This window comes from Lathyrus oleraceus, chromosome 6, assembly GCF_024323335.1.
Source record: "Lathyrus oleraceus cultivar Zhongwan6 chromosome 6, CAAS_Psat_ZW6_1.0, whole genome shotgun sequence".
Classification (NCBI taxonomy): Eukaryota; Viridiplantae; Streptophyta; class Magnoliopsida; order Fabales; family Fabaceae; genus Lathyrus; species Lathyrus oleraceus.
This window is the reverse complement of record NC_066584.1, coordinates 31,850,599-31,864,982: the sequence shown is the minus strand read 5'-3', so window position 1 is coordinate 31,864,982 and position 14,384 is coordinate 31,850,599. Positions and strand designations below refer to the sequence as shown.

The following is a 14,384-nucleotide window of genomic DNA, read 5'->3' as shown; positions in this document are numbered from 1 at the left end:
CTTTTATTATTCTTTGAGAAGAATATTGTAGTTGAATTATTGCAAATTATATTTAATGATTACTCGATATATTTTACAAACGTAAGGTTAGAAATGAAGTTCCCCAACCATTTAGCTTGTGATGTAGCTTTGTAGAACATGGTGGATAATGTATACACTTTTTAGAATTAGAATATCCAAGTATTTCCTAATTCCTTGAATATGTCTCATAACTTAAGTCATTGTTGTCAATATCAATACATCACAGGCACAATATGGAATGAAATGAACTAATCTAGAGAAGAACTGTCGGGTAAAATGATCGAATAATAAAGGGGGATATTTTGATTCTTCTTTGATAGAAATATTTTGACAAGGAAAATTTGGCATAGGTAACTGTTACTAATTTCCCTCTTGTATTTTATTTCTTTGAGGAAACTATTGAGTTATGAATGAGTTCATAGATCACTCAAAAAAGAAAAAATAATTACATATCAATATTTTTAAATCCAACGTTTATGATTTCGAGAGTTGTGAGCTCCTCCAAACCATCGATCCCAACCAGTACCAGCATCAACTGAACCTTGAATCCTGCAACCATGTTACATGTCATCAAGAATACACAACAACAATGAGCATCAAGAGTCAAGATGATCTTAATTTACCATGGAAGCAGAGGATCTGGATTAGATTCAACGCTTGAGATGACCCTGCAAATTAATTAAAAGCACAATGAATGGACCATTCACTCATGAAAATAATACTAGTATTTGTTTTGTTTTTGCTTTGCTTACTCCTTGCATATGATGGAAGATTCACCTATTGTTTCAAGTTTTTCCAACTCTTCCTGCATAATCAGGTTCAACATCAATTTCTTCTAGTTAATCATGTATATACCAAAATATAAATATGAGAAATGACATAAGAGTTGACCTGCAAAATATTGATTTGGTTATTGAGATTAGATATGGAAGCTTGTAACCTATGTTTACCATAGAAGCCAGGGAAAGAAACAGTTCCAACTTGTGTAAAAGGATGATGAGGAGGAGGAACTTTTTCTTTCTTTTCTATGAATTCTTCTGATTCTCTTCCATTTTCTGCATCTGATAGCACCTCTATTGATTGTTGCCTATCCATGCCTTCAACCACCCAAATACTAAGTAACTATTGTTACTATTATTATGAAATCAAAACTAGATAAAGCAATTGAGAAAAGGGTTATAACTTATAATAATATGGTCAAAAAAGGAGGGTGGAAAATGACTTCAAGTGGGAGAGTGAACCAAAAGATATTAAATAAAAAAGAGGAAGGGGACATATAGGGTTTTGTTTGTTGTGAAAATTAGCTATAGTGTACATCTATTTATTTATTTTAAGGGAAATACTCTTTTGGTATTAAATAATTAAATGTAAAAGTCAAATGTATTTCTCTTCAAATTTGTATTATATACATTTCATTTTATTTTTGTTATTCTATCTATTGATTTTTTTTTACGTGTATTAAGGCAACCAGTAAATTTTATTATTTTTAATTTATATAATATTTATAATTATTTATCATCTTGTTTTATTTATTTTTCTCTACATTTTTAACATTATATTTATATATGAAGATGATAAATAAATAAGAATACAGTAATAATTTTCTTTTTATAAAAAAAATTAAAGGTAGTGCATTGTTGGTGTAAATTAATTTTATACCGTAAAATTATAAATTTTATCATATTATATTAGTATTTTAAAATTAAATATGCGATCTGGCGGTTTGTAAAAATATTTTATATTTTATATTTTTTTTTCTCTAAAAAAATTAAATAGTATTATATTAAAATTTTATTCTAGTTTTGGTTAAAGGTATTCAATACAAACAAATGGAGAAAACATGAATATCACATATTTGAATTTTAATTAATGTGTTTTATAAAATCAGTTTATATTAGATTATTATATTTTAAAAATTGAATCAAACCTCATATATCTATAATTATTTTTTATTAGTATGGAATATTTTTTTATTTTTTTATTTATTGATATTTCATAATTTTTTTATCCGTTCTAGAAGATTGTGTTATTGATGTATGAGAGAGTGACGAACACTCATGTGATCTATGGGTATTACATAATGGCTTTAAATTATCCTCATTTTTTTTTGGTGATCACAAGTCAATGTATTACTTTTAAAGTGACCGGTGGAAATAAGTCTTGAGTTTGTTCAAGAGTTTATATCAGCCCCACACCTTCGGTGAGACTATCTTTATTATTTAGAGACTCATATTACTCAACTGTAGATATTATTGGGTGACTTTGTGATTAATATGTTTATTATTCATATTTTGTACTAAGCATTTAATCCTTAACACTTTCCATTTTGTTATTAAGTCTGATCACATAGATCCAAAGACACGTCTCTTTTATGCTACTCCCACTTATGGTAAAACGTTCCATAAGGCTATAATTATGCCGACTGTTAATCAATAAAGTTTTGAGTTGGAGAAATTTAACGTAAGGACCAAACTTTTACTTGGAAATATAGAAGAGACAATCTACATGTAATAATTGAAAGGTTTTGTAGAGGAAAAGTCTTAACACTTGTATTTTGAAGAAATATTTATATGGGTTGAAATAAATCTCTATATCGTTAGTCAATCGTTAATTGGATGACGATTTAATATAACAATTTTAATATCAAAATTATTTTATTTGAACAAATGTCCGAATGATTAATGTTCGATCCATCTCAAATCCATTTTATTTGATCCATAGTATAAAATTAATTTATAAGCTAAGAGCAATGTACAGTCTCTGATATTTACTTTTCACTACACTCATATTGAATCTTGAACTAACTTGGACATTGAAGTGCTAACCATGTAGGTTCAATCGGCACCATCGTAAAGGAGACCAGAGCTCTTGTTCAAGAACATTAGTTTTCCCATTGCATCCATTTCTAGTTCCTGAATGACATTGTCTTTGGGAATCGACTTCTGATTCCTACGATTTTCAAAAATTCACGTTTGCTTTCCAACTCTATGGTGCGAACATAAACAAATTAGATATGGATTCTTACAATTTTAGATCTAGTTTCATATTTACCAGTTTGTAACCTCCTTAGGTCATCGAATCAAAAGTGAATCAACTTCTGATTCTTACGCTTTACATGAATAAACATTTGTTTTCCGACTCCATCATTTGCAACTTCTTCAGATCTCATAATCAAGAAGCACTCAGAAGCGTACACAGAGATTTGTTGCAATAAATTCGATCAATCACCATTTCCGTTTCAATTCCTTAAGATCCAAATCTTTGATTCTTTCTCGAACTTCATGAAGTAACAAAAGAAAGGTTTTCAAATCCAGATCTAGGTTTACACCGGGGTTTGAAGGTAATTTCCATGAAGGTCAGGTCAGAGGTTCATGATCCATCTTCCAATCTAGCATCCTTGGTACTTTCTACTTCTACTGAGGTACTCACCATTGCGACCTAGAAGATACTACAAGTTCATAGTTAATGACGTCTGAATACTAGAAGTTCATACTTAATAGTGGGCGTCAATCCAATACTGAGGTACCTCCCATAAGTACCATAAATTTCCACTTTATGCACTAGGGTCTCCATGGGATAGATCAAAGAGCAGAGGTTTGCCAAGCGTGCCCGAAAAAAGGGTTACTTCGAACTCTAGTTGTAAGGAGACTGGTTGGTAGCTACCTTTGGTCGCCGCCCGACATCCCCATTCCAAAGGAAAGACTGGACGGGGAAAACAACCCTTAATCTTTCTACATAGGTAGGATGTGAGGGCCTATTAAAGAGTTTCATCCATATTCAACCACCCTCATGTGTCTAGGGAAAGATGACCACCAGACTGGATTGCTCATAAATTGGTCGTCGGACACTTGTAAGCCACTTAAGGTAGATACCCACTTTGAAGTAACATTGGAGCCAGGATGTTTTGACCACGGTCTTCAGGAAGCTCTCATTTCATCAAAGTCAGTTATGGGTTCAAAGGTTTCAACGTTCGTCCTCAAGTTACGTCCCCAGAGAAGCCAACTTTCTAATTATACGCCGACTGACCAATACAAAGTGGGGTACTTCGACATCACGTCCAACCAAAAGGGGTACCTTTAAGAAGGAAGGATCACCCCAGAACCCAAAACGAGGATCTTTCACCCTGCAATCCTAGGAAAGGACAAATACTAAAGACTTTAGATGACGTCCGACCACACTAGAGTCACCATTGAAGGTTTATCTACCTAGTCATTTAATTGTTTCTCTGTAACAAATTCAATTCATTATTAATATAAATATAGATACATATTCTATTTGTTCCTATGATGTATGCTTCTTTGTTTCTTTTTATGCTAGAATGCTCAAGACATGGGTAATAAAGATGAAAACCATAACTCTGTATCCGATACAGACTTAACACATTTATGCGATTTTGATATGACTTAAACACATTGTTATCATGAATGCATATCTGATACAGACTTATCACATTTATGTGATTCTGACACGGCTTAAATGTATACCATGCCTGACCGCATATCTGATATAGACTATAGTGTTATATTTGTAAATGTCATAAACAAGAGCGACACCGGCGTTCCCGCTTAAGGGTGCTTTCAGTTGGGCGAAATCCCCATATAACAAGGGGGCTCGCCCTGAGGATTGATGATGTGTATAAATACCATTATCTCCCATTAGTTAGAAGGGAAGGAGTCCACCACAATTCCTTAGAGAATAGGTGGTCAACAATCACTTCTTGGTTATAAGGGAGCAGTTACCACCCTTACAAGTTTAATAAACCTTAGAGCCACTGACCTCTATAAATACCTCGACTCTAGGGTTGAGAAAGACATATCATAACTCAGACCTAAACAAACAAAAACATGACCCTGTTACATAGCCTCTCACCTCACGTGAGAAGGTCCTCTAAACCACCATAAACACCACCGCACATGGCTTCTTGCAGGTGTGGACCCTAACCAACATACAATATAATATACCTTTAAAGGCCTTTGAGTCCCCCTCCCTTGCATAAGGAACACACACACATGTGCTTTTTGACTAGTGGTGCCCATAGTTGGCCCCTAGTAAAACTAACCAGGGCCACACCTCATTCATCACCATCACCCTACTCACCATTACTCTCCATTCCAACAACTAGCCACTTTCGTCCATAGTTAATATGAGATCTCCATACCCTATGCTATAAGTACCAGTGGTAACGGTGATGCCGACACCCTAGCAAAGATGCGTGCTTCCATGGACGAGTTATGGCGTTATAACCAGAAACTAGAGGATTATGTCTATAACATTAGACACCACCAATAAGAATCCAATCCCCCGAAGGAGAGGGAAATGTTGGACCCTTAGTCACTCTCATACGAGATATGAGGAACGCACGTCCCTGAGGGATTAAAACCCCCTACATGGCTAAGTTTGATGGGTGTAATGACCCTTATGAGCATGTCACCTCCATCAACAGACAAATGACTATCATAAGAGCGTCTAACTCCTTGAAATGCAAGTTATTGTCTAAAACTTTCAAAGACTCTTCCACATGATGGTATATGGGTCTACCTCGTGCTTTTGTCGCCAATTATCAGGAGCTGGTAAAGAAACTTGTACATTAGTTTTCCTTCATCTGTCATAGGAAGATGTCCATCACCAGCATGCTAAACATACGTCAGAGTCCATCAAAATCATTAGGAGACTACCTCACCCGATTTAACGAGGCCACCTTTAGGAACGTCCCACCAAACCAAGAAATGTTTGCGGGAATGTTCCAAAATGACTCAAGGCTTGGAACTTCAATGAGTATCTCACTCAAAAGCTAACACTCTCGCTAGAAGAAGTTCTAACCAGAGCATAATGTTACATAAAGGGCGAGGAGTGCAACACCTAAAAGAAGGCGCAAAATGTCAAACAGTGTGTTCCCAACTCTGAGGGTTCACACCACCAGAGGATTAGTAATTATACATCTCCCGTAAAAAACAAGAATGTGTTCAAGAGAGCAGGCAAGACGATATAGAGCTTCACGCCTCAGAACACCCACCGTTTTTCACCTGCACAACATCCATATGCCGCCCACTCTGAAGGCGGAGATAATGGGCCCTAAACCAGAAAGATGGTGCAAGTCCTATAGGGTCAAATGACATCACATTGAAGATTGTTACCAACTCAAGAAAGAAATTAAGATACTAATCCAAGATGGACACCTAAAGAAATATGAAAAGGGTGGTTCTTCCCACGCGCCAGACAAGTCGAACTCGTGAGGGTGAGTTGACGTAGGACATCCCATACCCAACAAAGGAAAGGAAACATCCTAAGGCGAGGGAAGTAAAGTTATGCGCCACGTGCTCAACACCATCGCATGATGATTCACGAGGGACGAAGAGACTAACTCCTTCCGTAGAAGGTACGCTCACCAAAACTTGAATATATAAGATCTCCCCGACGTCGAAGGGAAAGGGGAAACCAAAGTGTCATAAGTCACAACCGCCTTCTATAAGAAAGACGTAGTTTTCATCCACCCTCACAATGATGACCCCTTGGTTATTACCATCGGATACAACATGTGAGGGATCAAAAGAGTCCTAGTAGACTAATGACAGTCCATCATTGCATGAATTCGGCCCAAGAAACATATCAAAACAAGTTAAAGAGAAGCACAAATGAAGGAAAAAGACCAAAGAATGAGGAAAAAATAGCTAAGTGTGAAGAAATTGGACTTAGTGGAAAATTAGGTGAAAAGAGGAGCAAAATCATACAGTCACTGAAATAATCACGTGCAGTATCGTGCGCGCGATAGGGACATAAAGACTGCATCGCGCAATGTAGGTCATCACGTGTGCGATGAATCCTTTTTCTAGGCTTTTCTGACGTGTTCTAGACCATTTTGAAGGCTATTTAAGGGGATTTTCTGCAATTTTTCGAGGGTGACGAAATTGGGCATATGAAGTATACTTTTTACAACATTAAAGGTGATTTTGAGAGCATTTGAAGTCATTGGAGGTCAACCCTTTAAGGAATCTCATATGTGTAGCGAGGTTTTCGTTACCTTTAGGTTTATTGACTAAACCAAAAGTCAACATACAATTCGAGTCGCCACCGCACTTTTATTTATCCAAAGGAAAGGCTAAAAAGAGAACAAAAGCCAAGTAAGAAGTTTTTCAAATCAAAAACTAATAAAAAAATCAGAGATCTAGGTAAGGGGGTTGGTTATGAAATGGGAAGGTTTTACGCATCCAAAACATCCTTAGTACTATAAGGGAACCCTTTTTGCAAATATGTGTTGTAGGTTGGTATTTGTGAAAAGATTTGTGCAAAAGATTGGAAGGATGAGAAGATAATAGATTATATTTACAAATTTTATTGTTTGAATGGATGAACCCATTGCCTACGTACCATCACAAAGGAGGATCAAAACCTCGTAGTTCGTGGTAAAAATTTCAAAGATTGATGAATTGATTTTAATCAAAAGCCTTAAGGTCTTTTGTTATCAAAGGGAGAAAACTCAACCTAAACCAACAATCCACCATGCGAGGAAGGCTTCAACATGCTAGTGAGGGGTTGACCCTATAATAAGCATGGAAGGCTTATAATCCAACACTAAGGATGAGGTGAGATTTACATCAACCACTATGATAACTCAAACCTATGACTAATGTTTTTGAAAAGAGTTTAACAAGTGGCCATTGGAACCACAAAACAACTTGAAATGGGTTATATTTACAAGTTGAATTTATTTACAAAATGAGGTCAAAGTTGGATTAAAGTTTATTTACAATGAGTATTTTTGAAAATGGTTTTGAAAAGTCAAAGGCCTAAGGCCTAGGTTTCTAATTTGAAATAAAGTCAAAGTTTTAAAAATGATTTTTGGCTTGGTTAGAGGGGGGAGAGGAGAGAAGGGCTATTCCTAAAGCATACAAAGATAAAAGGGGAGAGATAACCCTTGGAGTTCCTTTTCTTGGAGTCATAGAGATGACTCAAGATGCTCATTTCCTTTGGATTTAGCACACAAAGCAAGCAATTAATAATTTGAATTCAAGCTCCTAGGATCTCCATTTGGCTTGGCTCTTAACTTGGCTACTCATGGCAATAGTCCTCTTTTCCCAATCTTAAGATGAGATTCCTATCACACAAAAGCACACATTAAAAAGCTCACAACATAATAAAGGGAATGGACAAAGAATAAGTTTGAGGAGAAGTCCTTTGAGGTCAACTTTGAATTTTAGCATTCTAAAGGCATGAGGCATAGTTGCTCTTCAACATATTTTGCATTCTAAAGGCATGATGCCTAGTTGCTCTTGAACTCCTTTAAGCATGGGTGAATCCTAATTCTAAGTCCTTTCTCCTTTTGTATTTTGGTTCACATCAAAACAAACACAAAACAACACAAAATAACAATATATTTATATACAATAATGGGCTCAAATGAGCAAAAGAAAAATGACTTAAACATAAAATACGTGCTCAAGTGAGCAAAATGAAAATCAAGATGAATAATGAGCAAGAAATAAATGACATTAAAAGTAAATGACAAGAATTTAAAAGCTCAAATTAAACTTAGTAGTTAGTAGAGTTATGTTAGCTTGTCATAAGACAATGTAGCGCTATGTTAAGCAATCGTAAGTGGACTAATATAATAGCCACACCTATCTGAGGCCGATCAATAAGAATATAGGCAAAGAACACAAGTTAGAGGTCATGACTAGTAAGCCAAGCTCCATAAACTTGTCATGCCAAACAAGAGGGAAAGAGCCTTGTATTGACTTTTGGTTATTTGCTTGACCAAGAAGTAACCTATCTTTGACACAAAATAACTCACTTGATCATGGATCAAGTTGAGTTTGGTTTGGATAAAAGAAGATTAAACTTCTATTTGTCAAGACCAACCCCAAGACTTTAACTCATTGGCCATTGAGGGAAAGAAAATGATTAAGATGAAAGGGAGGGGGTAAGAAGACAGCAACCAATCCCAATTGATCAAGGGATAACTCATCCTTGATCAAATTCATTCATCTCTCTAGGTGATGATCCTTAAGGATTCTCAAACCACAAGATCCAATGAATTTGATCAAAGTTGAATCAATTCAACCTTGATCAACACCTAACAGTAGAGGAATGAATATAACAAGTCAAGAAGTCAATAATATTTTTTTGGTAATTTTTGAATTAAAAGAAAATACGAACAAAAACAAACAAACAAAGTTGAACCTCAAATTCAATTCAAAACAACTTCAATAAGTCCAATTAAATTTTCATAGGTTCATCATAGTCAAACAAACTTTGACTAGTTTTCTCACAAATTTTTAAAGCCAGAAAGCAATTAAAATCAATTAAAAACAACCAAAAATAGCATAATATGAATTACAATCTCAAATAATCTAAAAAAAAACAAGAAATTGTTGAGACTATTTTTCATTGACTTATCATGATCCATAAATGCTATGAAAATATTTTTGTATTTTTCTAAAGTCAGAAAGCATTTTAAAATGAATTAAAATCATTAAAAACTAAATAATTCATGAAAAAATATCAAATGAGGTCACAAAAATAATTAAAAATCATAAGATGAAACTAGATTTTTCAAGAAATTTTTTTAAGTTGGTCTCATATTTTTCTGACCTCATATGAATTTTTTATGAATGATTGAAAATAGGATGAATAAAAAGAAAATGAAATAAAGCGAAAAAAGCTGAGCCACCGGATCCGTCTCATTAAATGACGTGGCGTGTTACACGGCCTGGATCTGAGGGTGCATGATGTACTCAAGTCAGCAGCGAACCACAATGAATTAAAAAAGTAATTAGAAAGGATGCACGAGATTAGATCGTGAGGGAGAAGTCCAATGGCTGTGATCAGTACACGTGGTGGTGGTGGTGGAAACCACCACCTTCTTCGATCAACCAAGCAGAATCCGGCCAAAAATTGCAGGAAAATGAATCTCATCAAAAATAAAAAACAAGGTCATGGAAATGAAGCTTATGTGATGTTGATCATCACTGTACCATTATATTCCTCTCATTCTTCCTATATTGAGAGAAAAATGAAGGAGAAAATCATGGTTTCCACACGGATTGATCTTGAAATGGAAAATTAAATGCACCAAAAGTTTGCCTCAAGTATGAGCACTTCAGAGAACCACAAAAACACAAGATACTATATTGAATCGTGAGTTTCAGATCCAAACAGTTTGAGCTTATACCTTAAAAAATGGTGAGTTTCTGGCCACGAATCCTTCAAGCTTTTTGCTCCTTTTTGATCTCTGAATATAGGTAAGATGATTGGCTAAGGAATCTAGCTTTGAAACTCAACTAATGTTGCTGAATTTCAAGCTCGAAAATATTGAAAAAATGGTGAGTGATTCCTTTGGTGAGGGTTGTGGTTTCAATTCAGCAGCACGTGGGATCTCCAAATGGTTTCTGAAATGAAGGAGAGGAAGCCATTATTTATAGGTAAATGCATCTGACCATCACACTTTGCTCATGTGCATGGGAATTGCAATTTTGAATGCATGGGCCTTTATGGACGTGTTAGAGGCTCATGAATGGTTGAAGGGACTTGCTAAGCTCATATGGAAAGCATGTGGTCATGCACATGGAATGGGAAAGGCTTGCATCTCAAGTTTTAACATAAAATGTCAAAAATACACATAAATGAAGAAAAAATTGAATCTCTCAAATGGTAGATCCAAATGACTATTGAGAGTAATGGTTGGAAAGCTCTTGAAATAAGGAATAAAAGTCATGTTGGGTAAAAAAAACCATTTGACATGTGCAAATTGATCAAAACTGGATTGGAAAGTTCAAGTGTAAAACATGTTCAAATCACTTTGAAAAAGTCAACCAAAAGTAAGCTTGGTCAAACCCCTCTGACCTCATGATACAAGCTTTAAATAAAAAAATCTACAACATTAAAGTTGCATATCTTTTCAAGATAGTCAATTTAGAATCAAAGTTTGCATCATTTTGATTTTCGGTGACAAAGTTATGAGCATTTGAAGTTGGGTACTTTTTCAAATTCAATGAATTAGGTCAAAGATGACCTATAATATTTTGCAATGGCACATGTATTTACTTTAGGATTATAAAATTTTGTCCAACATAAAATTTTAAGTAGACATATCAATATTTCCAATGCCTTTGGTACCACCTCAAAATCATAAAAATTGAGAAAGTTATGCTCTTGGCAAGTTGACCCAAAATTAGGGTTTCGGCCAAAATGACCTATAATGTTTTGAAATGAATGATGACCTTACAAGCTTCAAATGGATTTTTGATGAACATGAAAGTTGTTCATATGGTTCTTAGGAACATTTGTTTGTTTGGGGTCAGCTTCATTTGACAAACACATCAAAAGTTATAGCTCATTGAACCTCAGCTTAGTCAGATGACTTGACTGGTCAACTTTTCAAAGTCAAACTTCCAATCTTGATGAATAAATGATTGAGGGGCCTCAAATAGGCTCATATATGCATAAAATGATAAATTAAAGAACTTCCCTTGATTAAATTTGATCAGAGGTTGAGATTGCTTCATGGGCAAGGCATAGTCAAAGCACAGTGAAATTAGGGTTTCCTTGGGAAACAATCTTCAAGCCCTTTGGGTTATCTTGATCAAATTGGAAAATTGAGATGCTTGGGAGACATATATGATGATTAAGAACTTTTGGACCATTGTCATGCTTTTTCTCATCTTCATCTAGCTATTGCATTGGGCTTAGGAGCCTCCTAGGAGCATTGTGGAGCACATGATCACTTAAGCTTCAAAACAAAAAGAGTTAGTGACATATTTTTGTGATTTTAGTTAGTAATCAAATAAGAAAAGTAATAACATACAATACAAGCATGCTTGGTGATCTAAAATCCCTCAAACAAGTCCCAACCCTAGGGTTAAGGAGCCAAACATGCTATGATCCTTGAGGCAATGCACTTATGCAATAACATGATGCCATGAGGGATCTTAGGATCAAAATTAGGGTCTTACAGATGCCCCTATTTAAGGTCATTATAGTCGGAGATATGAAGGTTAAAATCTTCGTCTCGACGAGATAGAATGAGCTTAAATAATAGCAAAGAGACGAATTTTGGTCCCTAAGAGACCTCATGATGCAAATGTATGCATGCAAAATAAAATCTTCATGGTGAATAATTGCCACAAAGGAAAAGAAATCGGGAGGAACTGAAGATCCATAGGAGTAACACGCTCACTAGGGAGATAAAGACTTTGGGGGAAATAAGGTAAAAATGCGTGAACAGGTCACGACTTGAAAACTTGTTGGGAGACACGAAGGGATTCCATGAAAATAAATCGATGGAAAGACTCGAGCTGACGCAAAAATGCATGTATTGGGGAATATGCCAGTACAACAAAACTATCCACAAAGGATACATCAGATAAAAAATCCGAACTCAGACGGGGATGTCCACAAAGGACTCAGCCGAGGAAGAAACAACAAGATATTACCGGTTACTGGGTAATAAACTCAAAGAGAGACATGTTATCAAAACACCGGTTACTGGGTGAGAGAACAACACGCTTAGGGAGAAAGAATATCTAAGACCGGTATAAGGGTGAAAGATATCAATCATCCGAAACATCTGAGGAGGACCTAAAAGGCACATCTCAACTCAGGAAAATCTGACTCCACAGGGGACAAAAAGTCATAATAGGGAGCAGAAGGAAGGAACACCAGTGATACTGGTTACTGGGTATATAATAGGTGACCAACCAGGCGTGAATTGGGAACATATCAAAGACACTCATCATCTGAAAGGAGGGCTGAAAAAGCAAACTCGACTTACAGGATGGACATTCGATTCCACAAGGAAATATGAATCTTACTCGATTGGGGAAGAAAAAAGACTTTGACTGAAGAGCGCATGAGATATATTATCTTCTATCGTTATTGTTAGATGCCCAAAAGTGCTTATTTGAGCTATCAAATATGGGCATCTTTCACTCCTTTTTATCGAGAAAGTGTTCGAAACCGCCCTTGCTTTTGATGATTTGCAATACAATGTGAAATGATCTTGGTACCCTTAATTTGTGTGTTATTGTGCAGGAATTAGGCATGAAATAGTAGAAAACAAAGACACAAGAAAGTTGGCAAAGGAACCAAGAAAGGAAGCATTCATCAGCATGCTCGCTAGGCGAGTGATGTAGCGAAGTGCTCGCTAGGCGAGCACCCAGCAAGCTGCCAGCGAACATTCCCAGAATTTTACAGTAGCAAAATCAGCACTTACTCGCTAGGCGAGCCACTAGCGAGCTTCCAGCGAGCAATTCCAGTAGCAAAACATCAAAACTCGCTGGAGCGAAGGAGGAAGCGTGGGCTTCGCATAACGAAGGATTCTTCACCTAGCGAACACATGAAATCTGGACTTGGATGATTCTTCTGGGCGCAGGTGCCTTAGGTGGCTTATTTTGGGGCTCGCTAGGCGAACCATTCTGCTCGCCTAGCGAGCATGACAGCTCAAGAACCACAACTATAAGTAGCAGGGGCTATTTTTTGGAAAGGACACTTAGCATTTTAAGATATTTTTCTGCATTTTCTTGGGATCATACTTGGTAACCTAAAAACCCATTTTCTCATTTTTCTTCATCTCTTAACAATATTCTACAAAAAGAAGGTGGATTCCCATCCAATCTCGATTCTTCGACTCGGATGTTGATCAACCTTCAACCAAAACTTGTTGACCAAGCTACCATGAAAATGAGTAGCTAAGTCCTTCATTTTGTCAAGGTTAGATGTAGATGATCATAAGCTTTGTATGTATATGGGATGATCTTCATTTGTAAACTCTTTGATGATGAATATATGATGAAAACTTTGTTTTATTGATAACTCTTTGTGTGGTTTATGATCGAGAGATGTTTTCCAACTCTTTACCTAGGTTTTCATCCAATCTTGTTTGTTAGCTAGAGATAGTAATGAATGATTTTGTTCACTAAAAAAGTTAAACCTAAAAGTTGTCATTTTGATAGATTGTGTGAGAGATCAACAATGGATCAAAATGGGAAAACCCACAATGTGTGTTAGAGATAAACACATCGGGAGGACTTTGTGAAATAGTTTATCATCTAAAGGAGTTTATGAGTTATGTTGATCGAACATATGCATGCAAAGTGATCGTCGAACCCTAACTTTGACAATATTTCTCAAATCTTAAAACCAAAGCTTTTACCGCACTTTCTTACTTTTTATGCAAGCTACCGTAACCAAAAATCTAAAACCCCTTGTTACTTTAAGTTAAGAATTTAACAACTGTCGAACGGTGGCGATATCTTACAATCCCTGTGGAGGCAATAAGCTAGACAACAACAAGAACAAGGAGAAAGTTCTTCTACACACACACCACCACCTTTCACACCTATCATGGATCAACCACCACAACCACCGCC

The 14,384-nt window shown here is 36.0% G+C and overlaps 1 pseudogene; it reads right to left on the bottom strand.

Moving 5' to 3' along the window:
- Positions 1 to 298: 298 nt before the first annotated feature.
- Positions 299 to 1,267, bottom strand: LOC127095933 (guanine nucleotide-binding protein subunit gamma 2-like; annotated as a pseudogene).
- Positions 1,268 to 14,384: the final 13,117 nt, after the last annotated feature.